This window comes from Dendrobium catenatum, unplaced genomic scaffold (assembly GCF_001605985.2).
Source record: "Dendrobium catenatum unplaced genomic scaffold, ASM160598v2 fragScaff_scaffold_175, whole genome shotgun sequence".
NCBI classification, from domain to species: Eukaryota; Viridiplantae; Streptophyta; class Magnoliopsida; order Asparagales; family Orchidaceae; genus Dendrobium; species Dendrobium catenatum.
In genome coordinates, this window is record NW_021318637.1 from 13,376 (window position 1) to 37,902 (window position 24,527).

A 24,527-nucleotide genomic window follows, 5' to 3' on the forward strand; every position below is an offset into this window, starting at 1 on the left:
GAATCCAAATTGATTTTGAGAAACATTAATATCACGTCGTAACCTACGCTCGATAACTTGCTCCCATAGTTTTAAAGTATAACACATTAACTTAAATCCTCTACAGTTCGCACAATCTTATGCATCACCTTTATTCTTAAAAATAGAAATTAACAAACTCATTCTCCACTTATCTGACATCTTTTTAATATCCAAAATAGTATTAAAAAATTATTGTAAGTCAAGAAATTTCTTCATCTCCTAAGCATTTCCTCACCTCTATTGAAATATCATTAGGTCTAAACAGCTTTTCCACACATAATTTTCTTTAAAACCTCTGTAACTTCGATTTTACTAATATATCAATAAAAATAGAAGTCTTTATTTTCATTTAGGGTGTTAAGGTCACTAAAGTCAATCGTATTTTCACAATCTTCATTAAAATGTTTAGCAAATATCTCGTTATTTTGACTTTAGGCGTTTTGTCTAACCAAGGCAAGACGTAAGTCTCGAGGCGGATTGAGGCAAAAGCCTCAAAACGATAAAAATAAGCTAATGTAAAATTATAAATAATGATAAAAAATGACAAAATATTAAGTTAATTATGAATTTGATGATTTGTTCTGGGAAAAGGAAGCAAGCAATTATTTTAATGGGGGTTTATGTATTAATTATAATGAATATTTGTTTCATTGAAAGAATATCGTTGATGTTTTTTATCTGAAAAGAAAATTTTTTTCATAATATGTAATTTACTGGAATAAATTCCCATGAATAACATAGAGCATGATTTGATAAACTTTAGTGGGATTTGGTAAATCCTGTAAATCCGGATTTGATAAATCCTGAAAGGGTTAAATCCTAAAAATCCATATTTTAATTTATATTAATTAGCCTAATTATATTAATATTTAATTAATAATTATATTACTAATTATTCAATTAAATTAAATTAGATAATTATTTTATGCACTAATTATACTATTTATTATTTAATTAATTTGCATAATTATTAATATTTTAAATTATATTAATTAAGTTAATCAATAATAACTTAGCCACGGCTGGGGTTTGCCTTTCATCTTATCTTTTTATCCTTGTTGTTCGGCTTCGTTGCTTCAAAGGAGGTGTAGAGATTGCACGCATCCCTTCTTTGGCTCCTTCGTGGCTGTTCGACTTTGCTCCTTCGCGACTTTCCCTTCCTGTCAGATCGTAAGTTATGACATTTTGATCAGAAGAAACAACTGGAGCTCGTTGGTTGTGAAGGTAACTTTCTCCCTTTCGAGACGCTGCCTTGATGCGCCTCAGCGCCTAACATACGCCTCCGTGGAAAAAGGCGTAAGCCTCGCCCGAAAGTTCGAGGCTTAAGCCTCAGTTCGCCCGAACTCCGCCTCGATTCAAGTCACGCCTCGAGTCGTCCGCCTCGAACGCCTTTTTAATCCATACTATCTTTATTTGGGTAACTTATAATATATCTTTCTCCCTCCTTAGTACCTAATATATTATATAAATCATTAAGATCTAAGACTGTTGACCTATAAGCCATGACCTAACCATTGGCTAAGCTCAACCACCGACAATCCCACATCTCAAATCGACTACCACGTTCTTCTTCACGACAAAACTCCTCACACAGAAAATTCAAACACATACGCATAGAGAAAAGGAAGATTAAAGGGATTTCAAAAACTTATAGACAGAAGAAATTGAAACTTCTTCCAATTTGCTCATCCCGTTCGCACGCAGCCGCTCGACACTAACCTCCTGACTGCCGGCTCCGCTTCCTTCTCCGATCCCAAAGCTGACCTGAACTTGCCGTCTTGCCATCTTTACTCTGGTCTGACTAGTCGCCGGCCTCCATGTACACTAACGACCAAACCCGCCATGCCCTAGCCGCACTGATTGCCTACGCTACCTAACTTCCACTCAGGCATAAACTGTCGTCGAGCCCTAGACCTGGTTGAACTAACCACCGGTCTTCCTTCACCGTTGACTCGACTCTCGCCGATTGGTCACTGACCTTGCCCGATCGGATCTCTCTCCCTCCCTGTATTAATCTAATATATATATGTGTGTGTGTTTAAATAAATAGAATGAAATGAAATTAAAAAAAAAAACGAGAAAAGCAAGAAAGGATTTTCAAATAGGTACTAAAACAAAGGAATATTATAAGTCATAAGGTTGATACAGTCCCACGAAGCCCTCAGCCATCAATCTTGTCCATCCGAGCAGATTGAAGACTTGAAGACATTTTTGGGGTCAATTCCCTCCCCAACCTCCCCTCGAGGTTGGGAGGCTACCGAAATTAAAACAAACCAAAGACTTCATACATTATAATGTGGGTTTTGAAGATTATTGGAAGGAAAATTTTGAGAGGTTAAAGATCTAGGAAGCTTTTCAATAATAAAGTCTAAGGAAATTATGATGCCAATAATAAAAAAATAATTAATTAAATCTAAAATTGACGAATTTGATGACGATATGTGAATGTAGTTACAGTGAATATTACATACTGAGTAAAGAAATATGGACATCAAATAAAATTAAAATTTAATTTAGAACAAGCTCATGTAGGCTTACAATTGAGGAAGATCTAGACATTGTTAATTGTTAAGTTATTATGGTTTTTGGTGGAAGAGTCACATAATGAAAGAAATGATCAAAGACACCAGTGACTTATACATGGAAGGAGATTTGATGCTAGCATTTTTCTCTGTACATAATATGCAGTATGAACTTTAACTGTGAGATTTGAAACTAAGGCAAGTAAACGAGTCAACATCCATAAAATAAATATTCATTTGATGAATGATTATCACTATGCTTTGAGTTACCAAGGCATCTTGCGTATATTGCTTGTGAAAGGTCAAGATCAATTAATAGATGCTTATATTATATGGAATCAATTTCCTACAAATGTTAACTAACTTCCAAGACAATTGGTCAGTATTGAAAAGTGCAAGCCATCATGTTATTGTTGATGCTATAGAGCATTAATGATGCATCAAATCAAACTCGTTACTTATTTATATGCTTGTTAGTGGATACGCCAAATAAGAGCTTGTTGAAGAGACACTAAACTACAGTCATTCAGAATGCTTCTTAACAATGTAACCAATACATATGGGTGAGCTAGAAATATAAAAGTAATGAAAGAAACGTGCTTGCCAATGAAGAGAAATAAATATGAGTTTTATTATATTTTACCACAATGATAAGATCATATGATAGCATGAGCATAAATATAGGGGGTCAAGATTTGAAGGATAAAATGTTTAAAGTGAAAAGTGAAATCTAGTACACTTAAAAGCCACTGGATCTGCAACATTTATACAAGTAGACAAAATATTATATTTCTATAATAACTCCAATCTATGTGCTGAAAACACCTTGCATGTGCTCCGACAAATTTTTTAAAATTGCAAACACAAACGTCTGAAAATGCTATGTAGGGTCAAATGCTCACTAATATAATAATTTATTTTCAAATTAAACCCAACCCGCATGTGCTTCGATCGTCACATCTAAATCCCAAATCCAACAGTTCGAGAATGCTATGCGGGTCAAATATTCAAGTTTCGTCCTCCATAAAATGATTGAAGTTGACCTGACTTGAATAATAAAATGTCTCCCAAAATACTACAAAAATACAAATAACTTTAATGTCACATCAATGGTTATCGTGTTGACATGAAATCTCAATCGGATGGGTCAAATTTAAAATCTAATAAAAGTTTAAACCCTAAATTAAAATCTATCACCTAAAAACTTAAAATTAAAACACATCCACCTACCGTGACCATTTGTCGGGGGTGATAAATTTGAAATTAACTTCAGCTCACAAAAAGTGAATGTCGTGTCGGGTGTATTAATAAGATTCATCATCAAATAGTCTCTTGCCAGCAGAGATGTGGCACCTTCCCTCTGATCTGGTGGTTTTGCCGCAAAATGGCACCATTATATTACAACCATGGCTAAAGCTTGTATGTTTCCTAACAATATCAAACCCTTGAGCCATGAATCATAAGCTATATTCGATAGGCATAAAGCCCTCTGTTAGCTAAGGTGGATTCGAATCTATCTCTTTAGACAAACACCATCCATGGTAAATAAGCTATTCTTGGATGAAGCAACTCATGGCTGCTAATAAGATCCATTCTGTGAAGTTGGGTCGACTACCTTCTCTATCTAAGTAGACCCGGGATCATGATACCTCAGAACGACAAAACCATGGGATCTTAATCGAGCTCGTATTCATTCCACTATCACCTGTTTTAAGTTCATGGTAATAATTTCAAATCTTGAACTTCAAAATTCATATCTCAAATTCAAATCCTAAAACTATTGTTATTATACATTGGATTTATAACCTTTGCGATCTCTTTAACAACTAGGCTTAATCGAAATTTCTCTGTTATTATCACGAGTCATTAACTATAGGGGTTTGCGCCGATATGAAAAAAGAACTCAGATCATAAAGTTCTCGCAAAATGAGGGTGAAATCTCTAAATGGTGTCTTATTTACAAACTCAGTATGTCTTCTAAAAATTTACATCAAAACTTAATCCATTTAAACTCACCTGAAAGCACGTAGAAGCCGGGGTGTTATGGAATTTTCGGAGCCCACAAATTTCTGGCAACTCATCTAGGGATCGATTTCTCTTTTCATCTTTGTCTAGTTATACATAAATGATAAATAACTACAAAATTAATAAAATCCTAATAAATTCATTAATGTTATGTTTTGAAATATGAAATCAAATATAATTTCCAGCGTATATTTTTATTCTGTCTATTCTTTGCACTTTCAAAGTGTGGGGTGGTGTATCAACTTTCTAAAACTAACCCTTTCCCTTTATTTGTGCAGAATGGAACTACAGAATACTCCCTTTATCGTCCAATTAAGATGAGGTGCTAGCATTTAGCTAGCCAATGTTGTCATCAACACCGAAGTCTCTTAAGACACTATTCGATTTGATAGCTTAGAATTTCCTGCAACTACTGCAATTGTTGCTACCATACCTATTCACGGGATAACTGTTCAAGGTCATGCTGTGAGGCTTAATTCTGCTGAAACTCATGCACGAAGTGCTTATTCTGTGCAACATCCACAAGCTGCTAGAGCTACTACTGCTAAAGCAATTCAACAAAATAGGACCTCAGTCTTCGAGAGGCTCTCACATCTTGAAGTTCTAACTATGAAGAGGTCTAACGCCAAGCAGAAGACTTTGCCAATCTAATCAAGCGTCATCACACTACCAACTGAGTCTTTCATACCAAGAAGGCATGATCATGAAGCTTCCTCATATGGAGAAAGATTATACCGAAAGCATAGGAGAAAATCAATGCTGAATTACGAGCCCAACTATCTCCACCGGTGCATCCGTCAATACTCCCAGCCTTGGAGTCAAAAGTTAACGTTCCCACCCATAATAAGTTTACAAATGTAAAATAGGTTAAAAAAATAACTTTATTGGCAAGCAAAAACAATCTTTCTGGGAACAACAACAGCAAACTCCTGCTCCTCAAAAGAAGAAGCATGAAACTCTATTTGCCTGGGTCTATGAGTTCTAAAAGTTGCCAAAAAATGGCTTGATGAATAAGAGATATCAAAGGACATTGACAAACAAGACCACGAGAATCCCACCATGAGAGTTACCATCTGCTACGGTAACTCAAGAAAAATCAAAATCAGCGCCATGCGGTAAACATTGGAGCATGAAGCCTAGACCTCGCATTCAAGGATTCGTTGATAAAAGATCTCGATGGAAGGGTAAAGAAATTTGGAGGTCGAGACCTCTTGAAAGAAGATTACTGGAAAAGAAAGTATGTATAGGCGTGACATCTGGTGCAACTTCCCAGAACCCTAACAATAATCGTCAACAATGGGTACCTATGAAGAGAATTCCTATTACTAACACTTGCAATAGTCGACACCTTGGAGAATCTTCTAAGGAATCCTATTTCCATCCAACTTCATGGAAATTTTAACCGTACTCCAATCGAAGAACTTTCTGTACTACATCTAGAGCCAAAAATCTATTGGAAGCATCACTCTAATATTCGAGTACAAGAAAAAGATGAAGACGAAGATACCATGGAAGTGGAGGTAGTTTATATGGTGGGGTATGGTTATGAGCGCATCCATCATGTGGTTACCGACGAAGCAATGAAGCAGGGCAAGCTTCTTCCAAAATAATAACCCCACAAGAAGAATAAGCTCAGTACGAGCAGTTAGAAGAAATCCCCTCAAGTGATGAACAAAATGATGATCAAGAAGAAAAAGAAGTGTTTTCTAAGACATTAGCACAATCACAAAGGCATATAAAGCATTAGATGAAAGAGAAAGATAACGAGATATCACATCCAAATAGCAAGATGATAGAAACGGTGGCACATATGGCTATGATGATGTAATTAATGCAAAATAACATTATTACAAATCATGCACCTCCTCAGCCAACTGACCATCAGACATTGAATCAGCCAATTAATCATCAGATATCAAGTAGTATTCTTACTAATCTGCCAACCAACCCAACACCCAAGATGTCTGGAATATGAATTACAAATAAAGAGGGAAATGCGACTAATTAACTTATTCATCTGCAAACTCACAAAAATGTTGCAGGTACATCCGAGCAAGTGATGACTCCACAGCTAGAATCAATCGTCAATGAAAAGATTAAAGAGGCACGTAAGAAATCTAGGAAAGCAATATGCAAAGCAAGGATCTTACTTTTTAATGATTTATATAATAGATTAGATACTAATGAGAGAGAAAAATATATGTATAAGTTAGTCAAACAAAAAGATAGTAGTAAGAATTTAGTTCAAGTGTATTATGGATGAATATCAAAAAGTACTTTTCTTAGAAGATGATATTCAACAAAGGTGGATGAAATATTTTGATAAACTTTTTAAGGAAAAATGAAAAAATGCGATTGACTTTAGTGACTTTAACACCCTAAATGAAAATAAAGATTTTTATTTTTATCGACATATTAGTAAAACCGAAGTTAAAGAGGCTTTAAAGAAAATGAAGTGTGAAAAAGCTGTTGAAAATAAAGATTTCTTTCACATCTAGCTTTCCAAACACCATAGAAGAGTTCCTGACCAAATCTAGTTAAGGACATGGTTTGAGCAAGAGCTCATTTGTTAATAATCATGCTTAAGCACAATATAAGCATTTATATATGATAATTCAAGTATAGCAACAAGTAACTTACTAAGCATACTAGTGAACTTGCAGTTCTAGTACAACTTTTTTTATTTCCTGTTCTTTTTTTGAAGTAGAAGAAAATAATAAAAAGCTATGCCAAACTAAGGATTCGTTTGGGACGGCTTTCTAATTACTTGGTAAAGCGGATTTTTAGTACAAAATTCTCATAAAAGCAAGAAAAAAATAGTGGTCTAAAGCTATCCCAAATGAATTCTAAGCCTAAGTACCACATTTTGATTGACTCCAATAAATTTAAATAGAACCTCAAATTTGTCTTCAATTAAGAGAAGTAGATTTTTGTAATTCTAGTTAATCCTTTCATAAAAAATCACAGCAGTATAATCTAGTGACTAGTCATCACAAATAAGCTATGATTTTCTAACTATCCACAACCCTACAATAACAACAACATCAAGCCTTTGTCCCACTACGTGGGGTCGGCTACATGAATCCTTTTTCTCCATTGTGTCCTATTAAAAGTCAAATTCTCGTTTAAATCTAATAAAGAAAGGTCATTCCTAATATTTTCTAACCAAGTCTTTTTAGGTCTACCCCTACCTTTCTTAACATAAGTCAAATCTAATACCTCTACTCTCCTAACCGGGTCATCGCAAGGCCGCCGTTTTATGTGACCAAACCATCTAAGGTGACTTTCTCTAATCTTATCTTCTACTGGAGCTACTCCAACCTTTTCACGTATATGCTCATTTCGTATCCTATCTCTAAGGGTAAAGCCACTCATCCACCTGAGCATCCTCATCTCTGCCACAAACTATCCACAACCCTATTAACAATAAATTGTGTATTGTTTAAAAATTCAGTGAAAAAATGTTTTAATTAGGTTTGTGCAAAAAATGTTTATGAGAATGCAAAAATTTATAAGTATTGAACAAGTGTCGCAGCACCCACAAATTCTGCAATGCAGCATTTCCATCTACAACATCCCAACGCCTAATTCGAACATTGCAGCGCCGGCTGCTTAAAAATTTTAACGAGATTAACACCACAATGGAGCCAAGATTAACACCACAGTGACTCACAGTATCGTTGCGCCAGAAATCGGCACTGCAGCACAGAAGTCTCGAGAAATTTAGCACCAAAGCATCGAGCATTTTAACGTTGCAACACCATATTGCACTCTCAAGCACCGCAGCGCTCAACTTTTGGAATGCCGCGGCGGATCGATTGTCAAAGCAAGAAGACATGTTGAATCAGTCAAAAGAAGCATTTGTTCAACCATTAACCATGCTAGGTCAGCCCAACACCACAACGGAGCAAGCCCAGCAACCTCGAGGCGCTAGTTTATTATATACCGCCGTGGCACAACCATGTAGAGCGCAGCGGTGCCAAAGGCCATTTCTGCACTTGGATAAATAGTTTTTCAACTCTTTTGTTGTGAGTTCTGTCATTTTCAATAGAGTTGTAATTTTGAGTGTCTTCCTTTAATTTCCCTATAGAATAAAGTCTAAGGGAGGCTAAGGAAGTGAAATATACTTTCATTTAGTGATCTTAGCTATATTGTGTAAGAAATTCAGTTGTTGGAGTACAGGAGTGTAAAGAATATCAATTGATCCTTCTGAGTGACATTTATTTGTATTAATTCTCGTGTATCTTTTTCATATATGAATGAAATGAACGTGAGTTTGTTTTTTGTGTTATCCATATATAGCTAAATCTTTGAGTTTTGAGCTAAAGATGTAAACGCATAGCAGGTACTATTATAGGCTCTTATGGTTTGAATTAGTTTATAGAGATTTTCAATATCTCTCATTCTTAATTTAATGCATAAAATGGTCATACATGTAATTAATATCTAATGTGATGTATTTCCTCGATGAAGAAATAGTAAAACAAATAGAAAAATTGAAATAAAATGATAGCATACCTAGACATAGGATGTTAAACCTTGAGGTTCTAGGGAGATATTATGATGAGGACATCTCTTAGAGATTCTGACATGTGTACCGCCAACAGAATCGTAGATCGACGTCTACGATTCAGTGTCTTTACTTTTGATGTATTTTATGTTTTATTTATTTTGCATTTCAGTTTTCCTAGTTTACCCCTATGGGGAGTGTTTTCTTACTGTAGCCCTGAGGGCATTTTAGTACTTTTTTTTTCTTTCTGATTGAGACCTATATATAGCGGTCATATGCTTTGTGAAAGGTTAATGAATGATTGAATGAAATTTTTATGTTTCTTCTTCTTCTTCTTGTGTGTGCACTAGAGAAAAGAGAGAGTCTGAGGTGAGGGAAAGCGCAATACCCACCAGTCATTGGAAGAGTTTTTTGCTTGTGGTCTATTTTCTTTTCTTTTCCCTTGTTCTCCAACCAGCCGACCTCCCCTACATCTCCTCCAACCACCGGAAGCAAGCTCCCTTGGTCCCAACCGCCAACCACTCCTTCGCAATCACTCAACCCCTTTGATCACTACCACCCCACCCCACTCCACCCGACGCCACATCCCTCTTCCCTCTTGTCAACATCCCACCTCCATGCTCCCCACCATAAGGATGACTTCAATCATCTTAATGATTTCCTAAATTAGCTCAAGTAAGCAAGGAAAGATTAGGATTTATTTGAAATTCAAATTTTAATTACAAATACATTCCATATTTGCAAATTCTAAATAGGGAAACTGTTTAATTATAAGTCCAATTTAAAATTAAGTTAAATTGGATTTATTATAATCCTTCTTTTTTTTTATAATTATAATTATAATCCTTCCTAATTTACAAAGACTTGTTTTGAAGCTTTTTAAACCCTCCCCAATCCCCTCCTTTCTCTCTTCAAGCCACCGACCCTATCATTGGGCTCCCCATTGTTTTTTCCTATTGAATCCCTAAGCCTTATTTGAATTTGAAATTAATTTTCAAATTCAATTCCCTCAAAATTTACTTAAATCTAAAATTAATTTCAGATTTAATAATACCTCTCACCAAAACCCTAAACCTAACTTAGCCTCCTCAAGCCACCCCCTCTCTCCTTGGATGCCCCCTTTCCTCTCTCCTCATCTCTCTTGGAAACCCTAAATCTCTCATGAATTTTGGAGCCAAGGAAAAGAGACAAACTCCTTCCTCCCATCTACCATCGATGCATGGCCAACCCTGAGGTCAACCACGGATTCGCCTACAACGCTCAAGGAGAAATCGACATCTGCCTTTCTCCATTTTATGATCCGGATTGAGACTATGAAGATTCAGTGGAAAGCTACATCAACCGCATACTCTATTGCCTTGCCGAGACGATTGAAGAGCAACGACCCAAGGGACATTGGCAAATCGTCGGCCGACCAACAACTTCTCTTCCTCCGGCTATTTCTCTGGCAAACAATACCCTATGCATCACTTGTTTTATGGTGGCATCACTAGGGTTGCTTCTACCCTTTCTCCACTAAGCCCAACTTCAAGATCGAGAGTGAGGGAACTCAGGATGAACAATTCCGATGTTAAACCATGGATTTTTGTTTCATTGCTATTAGTTTTACTGTATTGTTTTTGATTACTTGCAATTCTCTTGTTATTCTCCTTTATAATAGCTTGCTATTACTTAATCTTCTAACGGAAAATTCTAAGAATCCGACTTGGTGAAACATAAATTTTTAATTAGCAATATAAACATTAAAACTATTGTTAATTTCCAAAAGCAATTCTTGTTCACTTGTATGTTTCACATCATATTATCATTATAGGAAACCCATAAACCTCCATTTTCACCACTAAAAGCTCGATAGAGATCTAGGGATGCATACACTCTAATCTACATTTAAATTAAGAGTCTCGTCAGGAAAACTATGTTATTTTGCATTCATTAGTCAAAAACACTTTATTTACATTAGTATCCAATTTTCTTGCAACTTCTTATTAAATGGCAAAAACTCAAAAACATCTTTTTTACATTCAGTAAGATAAATTGTGCTTCTACATTAGACAGTTGTAGTTTAATTGCAATTAAGCAGAATGGTTCCTCGTGGGATCGACAGTCTTCTGTATTACTTTATTTCTTAATATCCAGTAGGTTATTATTATTTTTATATAAAAAAATCCTAAGCATATTCATATTGCATGCTAGCTTTGTGTGTAGCTCACACCGTTGACCGCATAGCCCCAATAAAATATTTGGTGCCATTATCGGAGAAGTAACATGTGTATTTCAATTTTAAACTATATTGTTGAAAACAAGTGCATGTTTATACCTATTTGTATCATGTATCAATTTTTTTTTTTTTTAATGCTTGTTAAAATTTTGAAAAAAATAAAAAAGAATTTTGTTAATTTTTTAGTTTGTGATCTTTATTTTATTTTGTTGCATGCTTAGTAGATCTAGTAAGAAGCCTTTATTGTTTAATTCTTAGATAGAAAAGTCTTAATAAAAATTAAAAACAAAATTAGAGTTGTCTGAACCAATGAAAGATCTCGACCATCCTGGACCTCTTATAGAGGATGCTAACCCTATAGTAGAAGAAATCTACAAAAATATCAATAAACCTACTATCCAGGAAAATAACTTTGAATTGAAACCTGCCATAATTCAGATGATTCAAAATTCCCAATTTGGGGAAACACTTGTTGAGGATTACAACTTATACTTAGCTAGCTTCTTAGAAATCTATGTAACATTATGTATAATGATATCAACGATGTTAGACTTAGATTATTTCAATTTTCTTTAAAGGACAAAACTAAGATGGAGTTGAATTATTTGCCCCTAGGCTTTATAACCACTTAGAATGAGTTGACACATAAATTTCTAACTAAGTATTTTTCACCTTAAAAAACTACCAATCTTAGGAATAATATCACATCTTTTATCAAGTTTGAAGGAGAGTTAATTTATGAAAGTTGGGAGAGATTTAAGGAAATACTTAGAAAATATCCTCATCATCGTATACCTGATTGGTTAGTTATTCATACTTTTTACAATAGATTGGTAGCATCTCTTAGGACAATTATAGATGCAATAGTTGGAGGATCTTTAATGTTTAAATCATTTGTGGAAGCCTATAAATTATTGAGAAAATAGCAGGTGTGTATGAATTAGATACATTATCTATTTTGACTGCTCATGTGGCTGCAATTTTAAAGAAGTTGAATACTATTGGAGTTAATTAAGAATATGGATCATATATGAAATTGGAAGAATAAAATTTAAATTTTATTGATATTAGTAATACACTAGAGATTAATAATATGAACTTGATTTGAAATATAACAATCTCTATTCCAATATATATAATCCAGGTTAGGAAATCATCCTAATTTTAGCTGGTCAAATAACAATATTTGTGATAACAATCAATGGAATACATGTAATTCTAATCAAGGAGTAAATTGAAATAATCCTTAACAGCCTGTAGTAGATCCTAAACCTTCATATCCCCCAAGTTTTAACCCAAATAATCAATTTTGATAGAGAAAATGCATTTTGAAGAGGTTGTGATTCAATTAGAAAACCAATTACATAGACAGACTACTTCAATCAAAAGCTTAGAAAATCAATTAGGACAGCTTGTAATTTCCTTTAGTAATCGACATCATGGAACTTTACGTTGTAGCACTCATCATGTTTATATATAGGGGTGTTTGTTTTATATTTCTCATTGCATTATTTCACTCATTCCCTCCAAGTTTTTATATTTTTCTTGCTTGAGCTTTTGCAAGAAATGGACCCAAAAATATTTGGTAGCAAGAAGCATTCATCATCATCTTGTGCCAAGAATAGATTCATCTAAATTGAGGTTGAGCAAAGGTATGGGGCATTGGTGGTAAACTATGTTACACCAATACACCTATTTATGAAGGCGTGCTGTATCTGATACACAGATATGCCTCCGATATGGTATCGATACATGTCAGAAACGACTTTGTCGTATCCAATTAAAATACTATTTAATTTCAAAAAGACACGCATATCTAATACATGTGTCCGTTGAAAAACAAAAAAAATCCGAAAAAAGACCCGTCATATTTACTTCCGCAGCTACAAGCAAGGTTCTCTCATTTCCGAGATGGATTTGAGTCTCTTCATGATATGGGAATATTAGAAATTGCTAATCTTTCACTCGATAAGCCTGAATTAGAAGTTATGATATTTATTAAAGATCATATAGAAGTTCAAAGACAAACCACTGAAGAAGCTTAATCATATCATCCCTTCTTTTCAATAGTTGAAACTTCATGTGCTAGACAATTTATGTTTATGTTTTTGTTGATGTGCTAGACATTTAATGCTTACTTTTATTTTGATATTATAAGCTACAAGGCTACAAATAATTTTACTTTCATTTTTTTTGTAATTTCAAATATTATTCTTTGATTGCTTTCTTAATTTTTACGTATGATTTATAAATTATAATGTTGTGTCCGCGTTGTACCCATATCTTGTATTTTTAAGAATTGACGTGTCTCGTATCCGTATTGTGTCATAACCGTGTCGCCGTATCCGTATCGGTGCAACATAGGTGGTAAACAAGCAATTAATTCCTTAGTGTGGCTTTCAGAACCTATGTGGGAATGTGATGTAATTAATAGTGAACCGGAATTGAGAGATTTTCTATAAGGAACCCTATGTTGCTATTGCCAATGTGGTAAGTAAAATTTTTGCGAATGGAAAAGAGGTAGTGGATAATAGGTGTTATGCTAGAGATAAGTGGGTACCATTTGACCCTGTAACAATTAATCATCTCTAAAAGCTGAAGGATTTTGGGTTTCATGAATATTCCCCTTTTAGTCTAGCTCCTGTAAATCTTGATGAGTAGCTAAGAGTCCTGTCCGAGCCTGGTATTGGGGTTGTGTGGAAGAATAAGGAGATCAAAATTATTAATTTTCCTACATCTTGCTTAACCAAATTGTTAAAAGCTTTGCACTATTTTATTTATGCTCATCTTTTGCCTAGCAAAAATATTAGTTAGGTAACCAAAGACCATGCTATGCTCAATTATGTTATTCAAGTTGGTTACACTATAGATGTGGGAAAGCTTATTAACTCTTCTTTAAACTACATCATCATGGGCACTATTTATGTGGGCTTGGGGCATCCTTTCCTTATTTATGTTGTGTTAATGCCAGTGTGAGGGAAGATACTATTGAAGAACTTTTTTCTCATTTCTGCCCGCACCAAAAGAAAAATTGAGAGCTTCAAAAGACTATTTTTATAGAGGTTAGTCCTAATGAGCCCGTTTGACTAGTAGGCATTCTAGGACACCTAAATCACTAGGTGAGCAGGTGATTGATTTGAGGGAGCAATTGGAGGGTGTGACTGAGTTTTGTAAGGAGAGTAGGGAATGACAATCTCATTACTTGGGTATGTAGGAAAAACATTACCACTATAAAGCCGAATTCAATGAGGCACTAGTGGGAATGTTTAGAGTCCCTTTGTGGAGAATCCAGACCAAGTACATTTTCCTATTGCACTAAAATACCAATCATTCATTAATTTTAAATATTTAAAATGAACAATACATAATAATTCATAATTTGAAATGCTTAATAATTAAATTAAATATATCTTTTAAGTTATTAACTCGTTTTGAGGTTAGAAACTATACACTCATACACTGACTATTGAATTGAAGAATGAATAATTGAGTTTAGAGAAAAGAAGCTGATAGCTTAAATTAAGAAAAACATAATAAACTTAAATATGGAATTAGTAATCTTACCAAATTCTTATATTAAATCAATTAGGAGAAGTTGAAAGTAACACTACTATTCAAAATCATTAATTTTGTACTCCATAAGAAAAAATAAAAATATGAAAAATCAAATGAAATTTTTGAAAAAAGAGAAAGATGATAAAATTTAAAAATTGGTATTAATTGAACCTCAAGTTAATAAGCATTCTAATACTCTAAATCAAATAGGACATTGTCAGTAAATTACTACATATAATTGTGCACAATTGAACTTCCAATTTAACTAAAAGCACAACTAATCCCTAAGTAACATAGTATACATTTCTAAAATAAGTAATAAACTTTACACCTATACTCATAGTTAATAGATTGAATGCAAGCAATGAGAAGGGTGACTAATTAAGATAATTATTATAATATTTCATATTAGAATAATAGGTGATCATTCTAAGTTACTTGTAGACTATAACGTATTATCATATATTTTAGTAATTTTAAATTATCAAATTTTACTTTGGATATTAAGTTAATCAATAGGTGATTTCACCATTACTTGAGGACAAGCAAGAGTTTATGTTGAGGGGAATTTGTCAAGTGTAAATTATATATTATTTATTGAATTAAAATTCAATGAAAATGTGTTGTTCTAGTTATAATTATGAAGAAAATATTCAAGAGAAGACGAAAATTCATAATTGAGCGAGCGCTGCAGCACCCACTGATTCTGTGCCGCAACATTTCCATCTACAACGCCCTAGCGCCTAATTCAAAAATTTCAGCGTCGATTGCTTTTGAATTTTAAGGAGATCAGTGTAGCAATATAGCAAAAGATCAACACCGTTGTGGAGCCAAAATTAGCGTTGCAACACCGTTGTGCGAGAAATCAGCACAACAGCCTTGGAGTCTCAGGATAACGAGTGCTACAGCACCGAGCATTTCAACACCGCAGTGCTGAATTGCATTTTCAAGTGTCATAGCACTCAACTTTTGCAGGGTCGTGGTGGAGCAGTTGCCAAAACAAGAAGCCATGCCAACTAAGCCAAAAAAACATGCAAGTTCAACCATTAACCACGCAAGATTAGCCTAGCGTTGCAGTGGAGTAAGCCTAATAACGTCGAGGCACTAGTTCATCTTATACCATCGCAGCGCATCCATGTCGAGCGCTGTGGCGCTTAAGGCCATTCCTGCACTTATATAAATATTTTTTCAGTTCTTTTGCAAGGGAAGTTTTATCTTTTTTAGTGGAGCATTGTACTTTTGAATATTTTTTTTAGCTTCCACTTAGAGTAAAGTCTAAGGGAGACTAGGAAAGTACAAGATACTTTCACTTGGAGAACTTAGCCTATATTGTATAAGCATTTCTATTATTGGAGGAACGAGTGTGAGAATATCAATTGATACTCTCGAGTGACATTTATCTTTATAAATTCTCCGGCATATTTTTCTTATATGAATGAAATGAACATAAGTTTGCTTTTTGTGTTATCCATGTCTGGCTAAATCTCTAAATTTTGTTCTAATGATGTAAATGCATAGCAAATATAAATGTAGACTCTTGCGCTTTAAATTAGTTTATAGATTTTTTCAATATCATTCTTAATTTAATGCATATAATAGTCAAGTATGTAGTAAATATCTAGTATGATTTATTGCCTCGATGGAGGAATATTGGAACAAATAAGAGTATTGAAATAAAATTTTGACATACCTAGACATAGGATGTTAAATCTTATAGGTTCTCTAGAGATATTATCATTATATGAAGGTCATAAACCTCCCTTTTCATCCCTACAAGCTCAACAAAGATTTAGAAATGCATATGCTCTAATCCATATCTAAAATTAAGTCTCTTTAGAAAAATTATGTTATTTTGCATTCATTATTCCAAAATAATTTATTTACATTAGTATTCAATTTTGTTTCAAGTTTTCATTAAGTGGAAAAAAATACAAAAAACATTTGTTACATTCAATAAAATAAATTGAGTATTTATATTAGACAGTAGTAGTTTAATTGCATTTAAACAGAAAACTTCCTAGTGTGATTGAAACTGTTTTCTATCACTGTATTACTTTATCGGCATATATACTTACGTATCTAGTGGGCTATCATTATTTTTATATTAAAGAAAATGTAAGCATATTTATATTGTATGCAAGCTTTGTATGTAGCTCACATCGTTGACTGCATAGCCCTCATCAAACCCCCACTCCACACACATTAATGCCACCAAATAATTATAAACAATTTTTTTTTGGGTGTCTTAGGTGGCATAGCCAAGTTGTGGTGGTGGATTGAGGGCTAAAATTAAATAGGTGGAAGAATCTAAGTTTTTTAATTCCAAGTCAACTATTCTATATTGAGCCCCCTTAAAACTTTATCCCTATCAATATATCCATTCTTCAAAAACAGTTATTTAAGTTTTTAAAATATCAATTCCTCACAAACTACATAAATATTTAGAATATTATGCCATCAACAATGAAAAAATATCATTTATCCTACGATCCTTCTCACTCTAAACTCTGCCTAGACCTCACCCAAATCCTTACCATTACCCTGCAACTCCCCACAAATGAGAGCTCGAAAGATCTAGGTATTGCAATTCCCAAGGGCCAATGATATTTCCACAAGCAAACTGATGTGCTATCTCTCTCTATCGTTTTATGGAACTCTCTAACTTCAACACACCCTCCTTATATCCATGTAACTCCCTAAAATCGTTCAGCATGGCAATCTACCCCATTTTCTTGCCTTCTACGACACAATAACACTACTGAACCAGTAACATGGCCCTATGAAAGCATGTATGGATAAAAGAAGTCATCCAGATTCCTCCACAAGCTTTAATGTGATCTCCCTAGCCACTGGTGATGCATGCAGCTAACCACTTGAGTTATTGTACTTATGCCAACAAAGTACCTGTAGAATTATTTGGATGCATTATTTGTACACATGCAAAAATGCAAACGAAAATGAGTTGCAAAAGAAGGCCATAATAGTTGTCGTTTGACTCCTCTGTCAATGCACATGTGGACGTTATTACTTGCTAAAAATAAAGGCTCTTAATCTGATGATTACATCTAAATAGCTCATTCCATTGAATATTTTAAAATACTTTAATGATGTATGCAATCCCCAATAACAAAACCCTCATTTTTCCCACGCCTCCAATTAGAATAGAGAAAGGTGGGGTAGGCGTGAAGAGAAAATGATGAATTGACGTGGACATAAAAGTAGAGAAACTAAAATACAATTGGGACATAAATGCGAAAGAAAGGTAAGTTGTGGAGAATCTATGCAAAAAAACAATTAAGAAAACAAACATAATTGATACTTCTGCAACGTGAAACGTGAAGTTGAACTGCATCACCAGAAAACGCACAACTACTTAAGATTAAGATCCAGTTCTAGATTTGATTAGGGCATAGCAATTCCATAAAGCATCATATGCTTGATTATTGATAACTTTGAGGAAAGGTTCCACATTTTAAATGAAAAAGTGGAGATAAAGGGGGATGCCATTTGAGGAAGTTGTTGCCTCGTGACAAATAACAAATAGTTGGGAACAATATTTTAAAAGGCAAAATCGAGAATCGAGGCGTTTTTTCTAAGCGAGGCGAGGCGTAAGACTCGAGGCGGATCGAAGCGTAAGACTCGAGGCGGATCGAAGCGTAAGACTCGAGGCGGATCGAAGCGTAAGCCTCAAAATGATTAAAATAAGATAATTTAAAATTATAAATAATGACAAAAATAACAAAATATTATGTCAATTATGAATTTGAAGATTTTAAAAAAATATTAACAAAAAATATTTTTGAGAGTAAGCTTTTAGATCTTAAGATTTTGTCTTGTGCATGAGGATGCTAATGTTATGTGGGAAAAAGTGGCCAGTGATATTAAGAATATTGCAAAAGATGTGCTTGGAGTATCAAAGGGAAAAGCTCATAATAGTAAAAATAGTTGGTGGTGGAATCCAATTGTGCAAGAAAAGATTAAAAATAATAAGATTTGTTATAAAAATTGGTTTAATTTTAAAAATTCTGATAATTGGGAAATATATAAAGTGGCTCGTAAGGATTCTAAGAAAGCAATATGCGATGCAAAGACATTAGCTTTTGGTGATTTATATAATAGATTAAATACAAATGAGGGAGAAAAATATATGTATAAGTTAGCCAAACAAAGAGATAGGAGTAGTAAGGATTTAGTTCAAGTGAAGTGTATTAAGGATGAAGATCAAAATATATTTTTCTTAGAATATGATATTCAACAAAGTGGATGAGATATTTTGCTAAACTTTTTAATGAAGATTGTGAAAATAAGATTGACTATAGTGACCTTAGCACCCTAAATGAAAATAAAAATTTTTATTTTTATCAGCGTATTAGTAAAACTGAAGTTAGAGAGAATTTAAAGAAAATGAATGGTGGAAAAGCTGTTAGACCTGATGATATTCCAATAGAGGTGTGGAAATGCTTAGGAGATGAAGGAATTTCATGGCTTACTAAACTTTTTAATACTATTTTGAAGACTAAGAAGATGCCAGATGAGTGGAGAATGAGTGTGTTAATTCATATTTTTAAGAATAAAGGTGACGCATAAGATTGTGCGAATTATAGAGGTATTAAGTTAATGTGTCATACTTTAAAACTATGGGAGCGAGTTATGGAGCATAGATTGCGGCGTGATACTAATGTTTCTCAAAATCAATTTAGATTCATTCCGGGTAGGTCGACTATGGAAGCCATACATTTATTAAGAGGTTTGATGGAAAAATATAGAGAAAATAAGGAGGATCTACATATGATATTTATTGATTTAGAAAAAGCATATGATAAAGTTCCAAGAGAAGTGATATGGAGAGTTCTTGAAAAGAAAGGAGTCAATAATGCTTATATTCAAATCATTAAAGATATGTATGCAGGAGCTATTACTTGTGTTCAAACACAAGGTGGATTGACCAAGTATTTTCCTATTTCGGTTGGGTTACATCAAGGATCAGCCTTAAGCCCATATCTATTTGCTTTAGTCATGGATGTTCTCACTAGACATTTGCAAGATGATGTACCTTGGTGTATGCTTTTTGCTGATGATATTCTTCTTGTTGATAAGACTAGAGAGGGAGTTGAAGGTAAACTTGAATTATGGAGGTCAACCTTAGAGTCTAAAGGTTTTCGCTTGAGTAGATCTAAAACGGAATATATGGAGTGTAATTTTAGTAGTAATAGACCTAGTTAGGGGATTGTGACTTTGGGCGATCAAGTCATTACTAAGAGTACACGTTTTAGGTATCTTGGATCTATTGTTCAGAGTGATGGTGAAATAGATGGGGATATTATCAGCAGAATTCAAGTTGGATGGTTGAAGTGGCGGAATGCATCGGGCTTGTTATGTGATAGAAATGTACCCCTCAAACTTAAGGAAAAATTCTATAAGATGGTAGTGAGGCCTGCAATGCTTTATGGTGCCGAATGTTGACCATTAAAAGTATAATACTAAGTTAAGTGTGGCAGAGATGAGGATGCTCAGGTGGATGAATGGCTTTACCCTTAGATATAATATACAAAATAAGCATATACATGAAGATAAGATTAGAGAGAGTCGCCTTAGATGGTTTAGTCAAGGCGGCCTTCCGATGACCCAGTTAGGAGAGTTGAGGGATTAGATTTGACTTGTGTTAAGAAAGGTAGGGGTAGACCTAAAAATACTTGGTTAGAAAATATTAGGAATGACCATTCTTTATTAGATTTAAACAATAATTTGACTTTTAATAGGACACAATGGAGAAAAAGGATTCATGCAGGCGACCCCACGTAGTGGGATAAAGGCTTGATGTTATTGTTGTTGTATGAATTTGAAGATTTGTTCTAGGATAATATTACTGGAATACAAGATTTAAAATAAACTTACTTAAAAATAAAACATCCCCTTAGGATCAAAACCCAATGCAGGCTCATCATCACTTTGATTGTCTTCAGAAGAATCTTCATAGTTAATCTCAAAGTCATTCTCAAACTCTTCTTCATCTAAAATATTTGTTCCTTTATCGCTATATCAATTTATATTTTATTAGCTCTAGAATGAAACAATAATAAATTAATAACATAAAAAATAATTTATTATATTTAATAATACCTTTGAAATTTTTTAAAGCTCCAAAACTTGAAACATCTAATGATTTGAGAAAAATTGTTCCATATGAATTGTTGACCAAGAAATTAATAATACTTCTATGTCGAATATCTGACCAACCATCTGGCATTATTGTGACTCCTATCTCAATCCAAGTCTTCTTAACACTATCCAACATTTTTGAAGTTCTCTTGACCTCCTCATTCAGCATCCAAGTCCTCAGCTCATACATGCTTGGAGGTTATAGTCCTCTTCCATACCTTCCAACAGACCATAACATACTGATCCATGATGAACTCCTAACAACATTAAATGGATGCATGCATATTATGAACAATGAATGATTCTATAACTAAGCTCATAAATCTATTATGCATGCATATTATGAACAATGAATGCCAAACAATCACTCTCCAAACATTGAATGTACTTGAACTCAAAAGTTTAATCAAAATACATTAAGGTACTACTACTAAGTGAAAAGTCCCAAAAAAAATCTATTAAAGAGTTCCCTAAAATTGAAAAAGATAAAATCAAATGAAAAATTTTTTTACTATTATTTAGGCTAATAAAATACATAATCAGAAAAAATTTAGTATCAGAATACAAAGGTAATGACATTTTAAGGAAAAAACTTAAATATGCTTATTGATCATAAAGTTCATAAAGAAGCAAGTATTGTTGATAATTTCATATTACACAAGATCAGAACTACCTTATGTGTATTATGAAAAATTTTGTCAAGCAATCACCCATTAAACAACAGTTAAGTGAAAACAACAAAATTACAATCCGCTTGTTAGTTTCTATGGGCTCTGAAAATTCGGCCCTGACCTTCGCCCGCACCGCTTTTCTTTGGCGACGGAGTTTTAATGAATTTAAGTTTCGGGTTAAATTTTGGAAGGCATATGGGTTTGTAGATAAGATACTACCTAGAGATTTCGCCCTCATTTCGTGGTGCCATTTGGTAGTAAAACTACTCGGTTCAGAGGACCCCGGGTCATAACCGTTTATCCTGCGATGTCATTTAGAGGACACGTACCACATCCTTAATGGCAGGAGACTGTTTGAGAATGGATCATAATGATATATTCAACTAGGCATTAGCTATATGTGAGCTGAAGTAAATTTTAATTTGTCCACCTCGGCAAACGGTTACGGAGAGTGGATGAATTTTATGCTTCAAGTGTTTGAATGGATGGATTTTAGTTTTAAATATCTTGAAATTTAGGACTTTTGAGATTTTGAATTTTGAGTAATTGAGTGGCATTTGAAAATATTTATGAACCCTTCCGGTTGAAATCTTCATTCAATACGGCCATCATGAGGGTGACTTTGAAGTCTCTTTCTCTTTATTGATTTAATTTTGTCAACTCTGTCGAGTTATCAACACAGGATCGATTTTGTAGGCTTTCTGGGCTTGGGAATGAATTTCTTTTGTTATAGACCTTGAAGGCCTAATATGAATGTATTAAAATAAATACATCGGTCGCCACAACCGTGTATTTATTGGAATGTTTGAACCCTGTCGACTCCTATTGATCCACATAGGAGGATCGGGTTTAGTAGGCTTCATGCCTTTGTTGGTGAATTCTCTAGATTATAGGCCTTGAAGGCCTAATATGAATTTATTAAAACAAATATATTGGTCATCACAACCGTGTATTTGTTTGAAGGTTCGAACCCTGTCGACTCCTATTAATCCGTATAGAAGGATCAGGTTCGAATTTAAATTCACTTATTAACCCATGCAGCATCCCTAGACGTCACGTGTGTACCAATAACACGCTCGCTGGGGCACATGTGGGTTTTTAGAATTTCATTGATTTGACATACCCTATTGTGTACCTATTTGTATACAAGCTACGGTACACGTGCAAGAGTATTTTGAAATAATTGTACTTATTCAGGTAACTGCAATTTGACTGCACGCAACTTTTCATTTAAGAGGTTATATACGCCTTCTGTCCGCTAATACGAGTGTTGCGGATCCGATGGCAGTGTCATCTGGATGTCATGAGGCACTCTCATCATTTTGATGTTGACTCCCCTTTCTCATTCACCGGGGAGGGCCCTTCTTGAAATTCGTGGCCACTGCCTTGAAAGTGACTCTTTTCAAGCTCTTTAGTGTAGTTGAGTTGTTACTTCCGGTGTTTGTGGACAACAAAATTATTTTCTTCCTAAGGATAGGATCAAGAATAAACTTTGGAACACCAGAAAGTTTAGTTCTAATTTATTCAAACAACTCTTTCCTTCTGTCAGGAGGTGTCCTTTTTCGTATATCGAGTTGTCTTTATACCCGACGTACTTTGCAGCATCTCAATCACCATTGTTATAGGCGACATCTACACTTATGTCCACAGTGGTTCATTGTGCCTACGATATACCCACTATTGTTATCCACAAGCGGCTCATGTGTATTTGTGGGGGACTGCTATATTCACAACGACATCCTATGAAAATTCATAGACGAGTCATTTGCATCAATATCATATCCACCTTTCACCAATCTAAGGAGGTTTTGATGATTGCATTTATTTGTAAAAGGATCATAGGTACTTGGTTTTATTGTATATCAAATCTCCCCTGCTTGTAGAAGACAGATGCATCTACTTGTCACTACCTTATTATAGGCGGTATAAGCATCTTAACACTTACGGTAGACCCCTTGCATATCAACCAACGAGTCATCACATTTGTCACAAATCTTTACTTGTGGGAGAGCAGTGTACTCACTTACAATCAAGTGACATTGTACGAAGACTACATTTTGCTCCAAGCCTTTCAAATACCACTTTATTGTTAGCTTGTTGTAGTCTGAATTATTTTGTCGCTCGTAGATAAGTCATGTTGAATGTGACAAGTCCTTTGTCGTTAGAGTTTGATTCGAGTCCAGGTTCCTCTTGATCGTTCAGGTTGAGTTTGGATTTGTTAGGCTAGATACAAATCCCTGCATATTAGTTTGAGTTTGTTCTCTTGTACATGATTCTGTATTGTATATGTGTTTGAGCCCAAGTTAAGTGTCACAAGTCTTTTGTTTTCCCAACTAGAGGAAGAAAAGTGATGCTTGAATAACCAATGATCCTTTATTTTGATTCTTCGAGTATCTTGTATCAAGTTCAAGTTCAAATCAATCATAGTCCCCTGCAGTTCATTGTCATTTGCTTGGATTTAAATTCAATTAAGCTTGAGTTCATTCAAGTCCAGGCTCAAATCAAATCCTCTGTTGTTCGTCTGATCTGAGTTCAAGTCTCTATTTAGTTCATTTGAGTGTAAATCCACAAGTCCTCTTGCGCCTGATTCAAGTTGGAGTTCTTTATCAAGTTAAATTGTTATTAAAATGATTCAAATCTTGATCAATCATTTGATTTGCATTTAAGTACAAGTCCTCAAGTCCACTGTTCATTTGAGTCCAGGTTCTAGTCCTTTTGAGTTCAAATCAGGTTCGAGTCAACTCTCACATTCACCCGAAATTTCAGGAGTCACCCGGCGTCTCCCCCGTTTAGGGGAAAATCCGAGAGACTGGGCCATCCCACCAAACTACTTGAGCAAGTATGGT

The 24,527-nt window shown here is 34.4% G+C and overlaps 1 protein-coding gene and 1 non-coding gene across 5 annotated transcripts in view; both read right to left on the reverse strand.

Annotated features, from left to right (window-relative positions):
- The window catches only part of LOC110101438 (protein CONSERVED IN THE GREEN LINEAGE AND DIATOMS 27, chloroplastic), a 49,422-nt gene that overhangs the window by 8,730 nt on the left and 16,165 nt on the right, over positions 1-24,527 (reverse strand). The window lies entirely within an intron of this gene.
- LOC114579139 lies at positions 11,983-12,089 on the reverse strand. Its single transcript, XR_003699985.1, has one exon. It is a non-coding gene; the product is annotated as a small nucleolar RNA R71 (small nucleolar RNA).